The sequence below is a fragment of the Teleopsis dalmanni genome, chromosome 2, assembly GCF_002237135.1.
Source record: "Teleopsis dalmanni isolate 2A chromosome 2, ASM223713v2, whole genome shotgun sequence".
NCBI classification, from domain to species: Eukaryota; Metazoa; Arthropoda; class Insecta; order Diptera; family Diopsidae; genus Teleopsis; species Teleopsis dalmanni.
In genome coordinates, this window is record NC_051847.1 from 47,945,852 (window position 1) to 47,958,043 (window position 12,192).

Consider the following 12,192-nt stretch of genomic DNA (forward strand, 5'->3'; position numbering starts at 1 on the left):
ACTTTATTGAAGCTTTTAAGGATATGAGCGTGTGCTGTGAATTTTTGTTATGATAGCCAGAACAGGGATGTGTAAACAGCAGTGCGTGCTTTGATATTTTTTAAAAATAAAGTTTTAAAATATTTAATAATAGCAGTGTAGTGCTTATTCTCTTTTATTAAAAGTGTTTTATAAGAAAGGGATTTATTTTTGAATTAACATTCCTAAAGATAATACACATATATTCAAAACGTTTAGTTAATGTGAGGACATATAACATAATCGATTGATATTCTCTCTAATTTTTTAATTTATTCTTAATATAAATCATTTCATATAAAACAATAACAATTATGAAAGATAAAAATAGAAATAGATGTTAGCAAGGACTACAACATACTAACTTAAGATGAATTCTGGATAACTGTTGCGTTAAATACAGAAAAAATTTAGTTTAAAAAAAAAAATTAAAAAGAAAATAATTAGAAAAAAGTTAGAATACTTAGTATAATAATTCTTTTTGATAATAATTATATATATAGTCGCTTAAATTTGTATTAAGAATCATACATTAAAAAAAAAGAGTATTGCTAACAGTCGAGTGCGATCTAAGGTTAAAACACATCTCCCTTAAAATATTTTTGAATTTTCGTATAGGTTAATTAAATGTATGAAACAATCACTTTTTCACTGAAACATATCGGTAATTACTTTACTTCGCGTTTATCGTAACCGTCCAGGGGTATTCAATCTTCAAACCTACAAATTGAAGGCTCTGCTATTAGCATTATCTATAAGAAAATTACATGAAAGTTCTTTTCACTCCTAAATACAATTTTATTCCGCATGATAGTCACGTTGTCAAAAGTGACAATCTCCGATTCCTTGATATTAAAAACGCTTCACGTCGTCACAAACTGCTAAACTTGCAAAGACTAATACGGTCTCTTTTTGTATACTCATTTTCTCTTTAGTCCAGAATCTTATGCACACAAATAAATCATCTTTATTTTCTAACATATGATTACTATTATAAGCACTTACAAATCATATTTTACATACAAATCATACTTATAAAATCATATTTTTATGATTATTATTTCATGTAAAAAGAATCTGTAATGCTCCCTTACTTACTTACTTAAGTCCATAACAACTTGTTATCGGATTTCGACCTGACGCAACATATCTCTCCAGGTGTTTCTGCTGCAGGTGATTTCATCAGTTGCGTATATCAAGTGCGCTTAGTGAGTCTCAACTTAATCGCTCAACCAGAGATAGGGTCTATCCGTTGTCTTTTTCCTCTGGAGCATCGTCATTCAGCGAAACCAGTGGATATTAATTCGCTAAATTATTATAAATATTGTGATAAAGCTCATACAGTTCGTGATTCATTCGAATGCGGTAGTTGTCACTCACTTGTAGAGGATTAAAAATCTTATGAAGAACTTCTTCTCTTATGGAAGTTCTTCTCAGTGCTATTTCATCATCCTGTGATAGCATCCACGCTTTTGTGGTAAGAACAGCACAGGTAGAATGTGCAAGCTATAGTGCTTAAGTTTTTGTCTATCAAGAGATAACTCTATTATTAAATAACCACTATGGCCCCCAATTATCTACTAAGCACCTATTTCGCACCTATTCGCAATCGTTATTCATCTTGTGATCATCTGGCTGACATCGCTGTATCAAACAACTTATTTATATATTTTTCAACAGTTTAAGAAATTTACTAAATTCACTTTAATGTATTAAAGATTTTTAAATTTACTTAAATTGCTTTAACAAAAAAAATCTACTTAAACCAGAATATACGCTGTGGAAATGTAGTAGCTTCTAATGATGAAAAAAATATTGTTCAAGTTGACAACAGTTGGTAGTATGAGTTTTTTTTGTATATATTTTCATTAATATTACTTTAATATTATTTATATTATTCTATTTTTTATTCACTTGAAGAAAATTTTTTCCTGTCATTAGAATATTTGTATGCAAATCGTTTGTTTTGTGTTTTGTTTGTCTTGCTTCCAACATTAATGCCTTCGGTCGTAACAAGTCATACATCAAGACTGACACTGTCAGCACATACACAATGCGTCCATTTAATAGATCATCACTAACATTAAGTGCACAGCAACAATACGACTAAAACCAACGAGCATCCGTTATGCAGCCATCATTATCATAGCTATCATTATCAGGTCCGGCCTCAATGTAGTCGTCATCAGTCGGTGTTACCACTCATTTGTCGCAGCAGCACACAAAAGCATATCATTTCCGTATAATAATATCAAAAGGATAATAGTCGTCACTGGTCATTAGAATTGTGCGGTTGTGCAGATATGTGGCTAAGTTGTGTGTCTACAGCCAACCATGTAAGCAATGCATAACTGGCTCCAGCTGTGCATGTAAACACACCCACACCATTCATAACTTTTGAATAGGAAAAAAGTTGGCAAACATAATCGCAAACACACAATGCTGTCATCATTATCACCATTATCATCATGGTCACCCTTTGCTCCAACATCAAATATCCAACATCAAATCGTACGAACTACGAGTGCTAACTCATAATTGTAACCATTTTCTATAAATTTCTTCCTCTCTGGCATAGTCACAGTCACAGTCACACTCACAGTCACTGTTACAGTCACAGTGCACAGGGCATTAAATTGCTTCTTATGCTTTTTTAACTCTCTTCCTGTATGCAAGAATGCGAATTATATAATTGCGGGACTCGAAGGGTTTGCATTTAATAAATTTTAAGTGGAGAAATAGTTGTTGATTTTCTGAATGAGCTAAGTTGGATTGCGTTGAATGGCCTCAAAGGAATGACTCGGAACTAACCACAAAGCATCGGGTTGTGGTTAAACTGAGGTTAACAATAAATGCGCTGCCATATGTGCTATTCCTGCTGTTAGCGATGTGGCTTATGTTATCATTGTTGCTGCTATTATTATTATTGTTGTAGTTGTGGTTGTTGTTGTTGTTGTTATTGCTGTTGGTGTTGGTGTTACTAGTGTTGTTTTTGTATTCTGTAGTTAATACTGCTGTCGATGTTTGTGTTGTCTATATATAAACGCGAGGAAAAAGTTAAAAAGTCACAAATGTTGTGATGTGATGTCATGATAGGAAGCAGAATGCATGAAATATGTTGGCAAGAGTTTTGTATGACTTTGTTAAGCAATTTTCTGCTTTTGTACTTGACTACTGAAAGGTTTTTAGTAATCGAGGAAAAAAGTTCTATAATCTTTAAATAATTTGTTCTTAGTTTTTTTTAAATTTAAAAAAATATAACCTTGGTAATATAATGCACAGAAGGAAAAGAGTCTTCATGTCTTTAATAAAAACTCAAAATTATTTTAGAATTTAAATTTAGATCGTTTTGGAAAATAATATTTTATTATTAAATTTTGTTGTATCACTTTTGAATGCAAATATAAAGTAATTTACAAAAGCAACCTGGTACGTACAAAGCCCACTGACGGAGTTTCATTGAAATATTAAATCATAGAAAGCATTTATCACAGACGAGCAATTTTGTCTACTCGTATTTGAGCATATTTTACAAATTCATATCCAGGACTGCCAACTCTGTGAAGCACCTCTCTCAAGCAAGGCCCGTCCATAATTTAATATCTAAAATTGAATTTTATTAAAATGGAAAATGTTGTGTTCTAATTATTGCAGAGACTCAGCAGAGTATGAAAAGTAAATTTCATATAAATTTCATATAAATTTCAAAATAAATTTCAAATTTGTGTGAAGGTTCTGTATTCAAAGCAATTTTTAAAAAAATCTCACTTAAAATAACAATTTTGATATAAATTTTATGTAAAACTGATGTTTTGCTAAGTGAAGTTTTTAAAATATAATCCATTCATGATTCATTAACCAACTAGGAAGTTTTATATATAAAATAAACTAGACGTATATTTGTTATATAGAATAAATCTCTTTTAAACTAGAGTGTTTAAATTGACGATCAAATTGAATCTTATTTACAATTTATATACTAATCAAGATCTAGATAGAGCCGCAATACTTATTATCTACGGTGAATGACCGATATTTTACAAGATAGTAATTGATTTAGTGCATTGCTTTAATTTATATATATATATATTATCTTGGTATATTTTACGTATGCGTCTAAATTAATACTAATTACAATCAGATGATCGCCATAATGATATATTTATTACAGGGTATGTGCCTAAAATAGCACTAATTTTTAATGAGATGTTATAGCGAATATGCCTAGATCAATACTAATTTACAATAAGATGTTATAGCGAATGTGCCTTAATAAATACTAATTTACAATGAGGTTAAAACCATAATGAAATTTTTGTTGCAGATCATATACCTAAAAGATTATTATAAATTATCTAGGTGTGCCCCTCATATATATTCATACTTGAACAACTTGTAAATACGAGAATTAAAACTAACTCAGTAATAGCAAAGTGAAATGTCAGTTAAATTATAGGACAGTTATAAAAAGTGGAATAATGGAATTTTTATCCCTCGTGAAAACGTTATACTTTTCAATACTAGCAAAAGTAATGAATCTAATATTAACGTAGTGAATGTTTTTTACTTAATGTTTATTAAAATATTAATATATATATAAATATAAATATACATATTTCATATAAATATTAAAATATTATATGTGTAAAGAAACGAATTTTTAAATCGTCAATACTTGTCATAGTCTATAATACAAAGCGTGCGGACAAGATCTAAAATGGTAACCTTTCTTAAGGAACATTTAAAATGTTTATGATTACCTTAGCACCACTACCCATTGATAGATCAAAATAAAGCTTAAATATCTACAAATAATAGCTATAAAATGGCCTGCTTGAGATCACAATTGGGAAAAATGCTCTCCACATTTGCCCTAAGACCCTTGGCACAATTTATTTATCTTTAACTTATAGTTAAGTGGATAGCAATATGGGTGATTCTGTAATAACTTTATTTTTCACAGTTCAAAAAAATCAATCTGATAAGGCATGACCAAATGCAAGTTGCAAGAAGTAATAACTGATATTTTAGAACCATAATTTCAAGAAACTTTTGCAATAAATATAATCGAAATATATATCGATTTTTTTTATTACAAATTCATCTATTCGAGTTTTGTGTCAGATATTTGAATAATGATCTTATCAATTGTGTTATTAATGGTTTTATTATTTTTTATTATTAATTGCTTTATTAATTTTTTATTAATTTGTTTACTAATTTTTTTTATATTTGGTTCTATTAAATTTTTTTTAAATTCTTATGAATTTTTTTATAAAAACTTTTTTATTTCATTAAAATTTATTTTAATTTTTTTGTAAATGGTTTAGCTTTAAATTTTAAAAATGTAGTAAGCAAGAATTTATTTAAAATCTTTAATAAATATTTAAGATATATTATTGTCAATAATTTTTATTAATATAAGTGAAAATTTATATATTTACCTTTTATGTTAGATGACCAAGCGGTATTGAGTATTCATAGTTGCTCATACGTCATGAAGACACTGTAAAAGAAAATTATTTTAGGTATAATTTTATTTGAACATAATTTTGTATTATTATAAATGTATATTTTTATTATTTAATATGTAGAAAAAAATATTTACATGAATGAAATCATAAAAATGAAATTTAAAAATATATTTTCACCTAATATAAAATATTCTTACATAAAATTTATATATTTTGAAATATCATGAGCATTTAAATACTGTCATAATTGCCAACCACTAAATTTACTTTAAATAAATAAGAAACCAACAAAATAGCAATTTTTCAAAAGAACTAAATTCCACTTTTAATGTCAAACTCGGCGCTCAGCAACCCGCGAAGAGTATAAGGAGAACTTTACTGCTGCTAATCATACTTAATTTGAAAAATGAGCAAAAATATTTTAAAAAATCATAAAAAATAAAACGTTGCCAGCATTAAAAAGTTTTATTGCATCAATAAGGAAGTAAAAAAATTATTGGGCTAAACTTTTATATATATTATTTATTAAACTTTGCCCATTAAAAAATAGATGCATTTCTTAATGCAAATATTAATAAAATTTTTTTCGCATTTAAAACATTTTGGTAATTTGCTTAAGTTTGTCCCACAAAAAACTACTTAAATAACTTTTTATTTTGTTGGTACTTTACAGCATGCGTTTTGTTGTTTTTTCGTTTCTTCTATCTTTTTGTCTTTTGTTTAGGAGTAACTAAAAAAATACAAAAAAAATTATAAGTACTTTATTTGAATTTTTTGCATATACGAGTTTTAACAAAAGCAAATTTAAAAGCAAAAGTCGTGCCGCAATCTCTACAAACACAAACACAAACAAAGCAAAACACACGTACGCAAATAATAACACAACGAGGAAAATGGCGAAATATAAAAAGTCATTTTAGCACCACAGCAAAAGCAATCAAAACAACAACAATGACAAGTGTCATAGCAGTTACCATACAGCGACAAAAATTTGATTGCTAAGAAAAAAAATTCAAAAGTGAAGTCGTCGCTGGCTGTTACTGATGAATGATAACGTTGCCGCCGACCACACAAGTTACGCACACAACAATAAAACGCGAAGAAGAATATACATAAAAGTGATTTACTTTTTTTCGCGTTTTTTTGTTTTTATTTCAGTTTTCATGTGTTTGAGATTTGTTTTTTGGTTTGTTTTTATTCGCGCTGCGACAACAGCGTTTTAATTTCCTTTAAAATGGTTGAGGAGTTAAAAAAGCGCATAAAATTAATGTTAACAACCAGAAATTGTGACAAGCTGGTCAGTGAGGTTGCCACTTGTTTCCAATTCTTTTTTTGTGTTTGTTTTTGTGAAATATGCTTTTTAAAACAACTTTTTTAGTTGACATATTTACGAAGTGTTGACATTTAATTACGATTAATTTAAATAATCAAAGTAAATGTAAATAAACATAAAAAATAAATAAATAAATACATTTTTAAGTAAAATCTTCTTAATTAGATTTGTGATAAAAAATGTAACCAGTAAAACTGCGTATAGGTATGAATATATGAAATAGAACTCGAAGTTAAGTCAAATATATAATCAAAATCAATATATAGTATATTAGTATTGTTCGATTTTGAATGGCAGTCCCGTTTAAAACCCCTTGCTCTTTATTTTTTCATACTTCGAATATTCCTGTCGTTTGGCAATGATTGCTTGATCTATACCAAGTCTAAACTTAGAAAAATAATGTGGTTGTTTTAACCAGATTTTAACTAAATCTTAGTTCAAAATATTCTTACTCTTGTAAGCACTTGTTGATTTTTATATGTTCTTTAGCACATGGGCTAAAATCACATCAACAAAATGATCAGGTCAATTTAATTAGTATATGGATAGAGCATATTTGTCTGAGTGTAGTACATGGGAGGTTAGTAATGTCCTTAACTCTCACCTAAACTTCTTCTCTAGTTAATATAACATAATACATGAAATCAAACATGCATTCCCATAAATCTTGACAATTGCCTATGTTGACTGATTTTTAATGATTTTTGTTAATCTTAATATGAAGATATTTTACTATACATCATTACCTTCTGTATGATAATATAACATTAATATGAGGTATAAGTTGCCTAAAATCCTGGGGTTATATCTTGACAACATATTGAGTGTCATATATTTCGTACTTGATGTACAAGACTGGAGAAAATGCGCACACAACAGAGGTGCCTGAATAGGCATGTTGCGTTAGGTCGAAACGGGATGTCACGGTAACAGGATGTTATGATCATAAAAAAAATTAAGTAAATCAATTTTTTTTTAAGTGAAAACTTTTTACATATGCAGTGATGATGTAAATTAATGACGAGATTATAATTATAGATTATAACCAATTTTCCATAATTAATTTCCAGTTAATAATTAACAATTTCGCACTATCCATTTGAAAATCTTGGTTTATGTAAACTGTTTTCATTTTGTACATAATTTTTGCATTTGCATTGAGGTATATTCTATATACTTTCCACTCAATCAGCTCTCAATCATACTCAAATGTATGCATTTATAGTGGTGTACATTAAATAACAGCACATAACCGCGTCTGCTTTAGTATGGCAACGCAGAACAAAATAATTGACGAATAAAAGTCTTGTTATGCTTGCAAGTAGCTAAAGAAGATTACTATATGAACATTTTCAACGTTAAATATATTTAAAATTTGAAAAAAAAAACAAAAAGCACACAATTTAACTTTTATGTTACATCGAAATGATCAAAGTCAAATATAAAAATCTTTCACATCTATTTTTTTTACTATGAAAAAGTAAAAGGATGTTAAAAGGATGTTGAAATTTTTATTAAATTTTATTTTAAACTTAATAAAATATTTAACAAGCACAAAGCTCAAATGCAGAAAAACCAAAGGATGTAAAGTTGCGTTAACAAGGACGTTAATTATATTTATAACTGCCGCTACTACTACTACTACGACTACTACTACTACCACCACAAGTGGCTGCAATTACTATGACTGCGCACAAGTAAGTAAGCAAGCTTTTTGCATGTTCCCTTCTTCCGCACTTGACGCTCTACTGAAATGAAAAGTGAATTTACACAATAAATTAAAGTGCGTATTTATCTTATCTGCAGTTTTGTATGATTTCTTGCATGTCGCCATCATTTGTGACCTTAAACTTACTCAAACACACTCACACTTGTACCAGCAATAAAAAAATAAATTTACTTTTTCGCTTACTCTTACTCAATTGCAGACAACGTTTACTGTTAGTAAACAGACGAAGAAAAAAAAATACACTCATGTATTTGTGCCAGGAAATAAAGTAAAATTAACGCAAATAAATGCAGAATTATTGTAGCAATAAATTATTCCTGTTTACATACGTTGGATGGGTTGTTGCCTCTACTTATGTGTATGTGTATGTGTATATAGATGTGTATGAGTGTATAAGTGTATGAGTGTATTATGAATTGAGTGTAAAAATGTGCGCCACTTTGCATAATTGCAAACTCTTAACAACGTCCCACCTAACATAGTATGACTTGAGTAAATTCACATAAACACATAAACAAACTAAATATGAGTGTTTTTTTTTGTTTGCATTTTATGCATTAAAATTCTGTTGCACATATTTGGAAAAATTTCACAAATTTGCATATTTATGTGTAAATGAGTGTTGTCGCTTTGCATATAATTTCCATGCATGCACACATAAATTAATTAGTTGCCTGCTTTACATATTTTTCTTTTTTATTTTAATTTATTTTAAGCTTTTCATTTGATATTATTGATGTTAATCGTGTCTATGTAGTAGTACTCTACTACTTATGTTTACAATTATTTGTATAAAATGTACTGCGAATGATTTAGGTTTCCATGTTTTGTCTACAGAATCAAAACTAAGCAAATAAATAAATATTGTCCACTTTTAGGCGTATGTTTGCATCGCACAGTGTCGCAAAATCAAAATTACATGATCAAAATTAAAATCAGTAAAAAGGTTAAAATAAAATTTTTCGTGAATATAGTTATTGAGATAGGGTTTCTTTATTTCGGTTTTGAGTTTATTACATTTATCGAAACTTTTCCAAAATTAGGTCCGAATATGGACATCCTTTTGAATTTCCTTAAAAACTATTACAAACAGAAAAATGAAATTTGTTTCATTCGAATACTTACTGTATAAATATAATAGGTAGATAGGAAAATAAAATTCGATATACTAGATACTTATACTTTATTACTAAGATTTAAAAAGTTTTATTATATTATATTATTCTATTATTCCCCCATAAAAATAAATTTTCATAGAAATTGTTTATTGTTTTTAAAAACCTTTATATTTCTGTTAGGTGATGTAAGTCCATTATATGTATAAAAACATAACTTTGAGCCAAAAATGGGATGTAATCTCGCAAAAATTGGACTAATTTGCAAATTCTTCACTATTTATCGAAAAATTGTTATTTTTAATGGTTTTTAAAGTTTAAGATATTTTTATTTATAGTTTATTCATAATTTGACAGGCATGAGTCCTAAGCCTGGAACTTGCAGTCCGAACAAATTGTATACGGACTATGAACTAATTAAGAAATTCGAATATTTTTTAAGATCACAGTTGATGAGTACTTAGCAATAATCAAAATAGCGTTATATGGTCAGCTACATTTCAATAAATTTAATAAATTTTTGTGTTTACCCGTTCTTTCATTGCTATTTGAAACCCTCTAAGTTACTCATAATGTGTAAAAAAAATTTTAATTTTAATAAAAAGCAAAATTTTATAAATGAAAAAATGTAAAAATTCAGTCAATTTCACTATTATATATTATACATACAAAATATATTCAAGTTTTTCAAAAAATAACTTTTCTTACTGATAGTCAAGTATTAAAGGTTTACCAAAAATCATAAATTGTTTGTCGCACTCTATTTTTTACACTTATGTTAGTTCCCTAAAATCACTGAAAAAATAAGCAAATTATTACCTTCTATAAACCTCCTATATATTAATAAAAAAAAAACTAATATTTAATAAAACAATAACACCCATTATTTTACAAATATGTAATTTGTTACTTATTTCAAGCAAATCGGTTGAAAAGAAATGAAATTTTCACACATTATGTTCAGGCATACGATTTGTAGTATTCCCAAAGTCTACGTGTCTATTGCGATATTGAGTTAGAATCAATATTAAAGGCTTTGGGCTGTAATACTTTAAAATAAAAACCATCTTAAAAACTATATTTAAAAAAAACAAGTTGTTTTAGTATCTTCATTGGTTCAGAAAGTACCAAATTTTGATCATTTAATTTCAATTCTGCCACACTGTGCGACGCCAGAAAGGTGCCATTTATCATAATTCCGCGCTCTTCTATAATACAATTTTGTTTGGGATTTATTTATATAGAGTGTAACAAATTTTAAAATAATGGTTTTCTTAAACCATCATTTCTCATAAATTTATTTTTATAGTCTTTTAAGTTCTTTCAGTATTTCATTGCCAAAATTTAAGTCTTAAGTATTTAGAATGAAGTTTGGTTAGTCGTGAAAATATAAATGGAAACTTTTAATTAAATATTTGGTACATAAAAATACGATTTAGAAATGATTTTTCATCATTAAATAGTTTTGAAATAAATTTAATTATTATTTTCATAGTCTTTAGGTTTAAGTAACATCAGTTAGTAATATAGTTTTAATAAAGAACTGCGATTTTAACAATATCAATTGGAGTTATAACTAAAAAATCTTCAAAAAAAAAAACAGTTTCAATACAGCACTGCATTGCTGTTCTCTGTTTTAGCGAAATTAAGACAAGTACTGAAAAATCAACCGAAATTCGATGGATTAGTATCTCCATTATTACAAACAAAGTGTTGTACATAGTGTCGTTTTTTTTTATCAAAAATTTAAGCTTTCCACTAAACTAGAGAATACAATAAATTTTAAATTGTCAAGAAAGACAGTAATTGTTTTTTAACTAGACCAGAAATGGGATAATAACAAACAATGTTTATCAATTGGCAACTAGTGATGTTATCATCACGTCGGATAAGTGGTCAATAACAGGACAATAATTCTATGGAACACATTTTTAACCAGCATTGCTATAAATCCAAAAGGGGCTGTACATGGCAATTTGTTGACCTAATATTAGTCAATTTAATTTTAACTCAATTTAGCTAACGCCTCTTAAGCGTATCTAAGTGGGGCGATAATATTTTGTTTGGATGTGTGATCTATTTTATGATTTTGAAGCACATCAAAGAATACCACTCGCTCACGGTACAGACAGATATAGATAGATTAATATATCACGTCTTCCAAATTGTATTATATTCTGGGTATACTATATTTACCATAAGAACTATCGTCGAAAAAGTATTTTCCGTAGGAAATGTGTTGTTAATAAATTTATTAAATTTTAATAATTAAATTTATTATTAAGCAGGCCATAAAATCAACAATATATATATTCAATGTATCTAAAATAGTAATTAGAACAATTACATCTACATTTACTGCAGTGAACATCTTACTAAAAATATTAGATGTTCATCAAGCCATTTCTAAGAATTTACCGCCTCTTGAATAATTAGAGTTGCATATCATTGTAAGTCTATTTTATTGTCATTATCTATCATGTTGATGTCTATATATACTATTATTTAGGAGTTAATAGCTCG

At 27.9% G+C, this 12,192-nt stretch overlaps 1 protein-coding gene across 1 annotated transcript in view; it reads right to left on the bottom strand.

Annotated features, from left to right (window-relative positions):
* LOC119686344 (5-hydroxytryptamine receptor 1D-like) overlaps nt 1–5,558 on the bottom strand; it is a 121,342-nt gene extending 115,784 nt beyond the window's left edge. Inside the window, exon 1 of the mRNA XM_038100913.1 lies at nt 5,463–5,558. The gene's annotated coding sequence lies outside the window, so the exon portion shown is untranslated. The remainder of the gene's footprint in view (nt 1–5,462) is intronic.
* Between the last annotated feature and the right edge of the window lie 6,634 nt (nt 5,559–12,192).